Source organism: Bison bison, unplaced genomic scaffold (genome assembly GCF_000754665.1).
Source record: "Bison bison bison isolate TAMUID 2011002044 unplaced genomic scaffold, Bison_UMD1.0 scf7180017864080, whole genome shotgun sequence".
Lineage (NCBI taxonomy): Eukaryota > Metazoa > Chordata > Mammalia > Artiodactyla > Bovidae > Bison > Bison bison.
The window spans coordinates 3,470,285-3,470,552 of NW_011494652.1; positions in this window are offsets into that span (position 1 = coordinate 3,470,285).

A 268-nucleotide genomic window follows, 5' to 3' on the forward strand; every position below is an offset into this window, starting at 1 on the left:
ATGACCATTATATCTACTATTGTGGACAGGAATCCCTTAGAAGAAATGGAGTAGCCATCATGGTCAACAAAAGAGTCCAAATACAGTACTTGGATGCAATCTCAAAAATGACAGAATGATCTCTGTTCGTTTCCAAGGCAAGCCATTCAATATCACAGTAATCCAAGCCTATGCCCCAACCAGTAATGCTGAAGAAGCTGAATTTGAACGGTTCTATGAAGACCTACAAGACCTTTTAGAACTAACACCCAAAAAAGATATCCTTTTC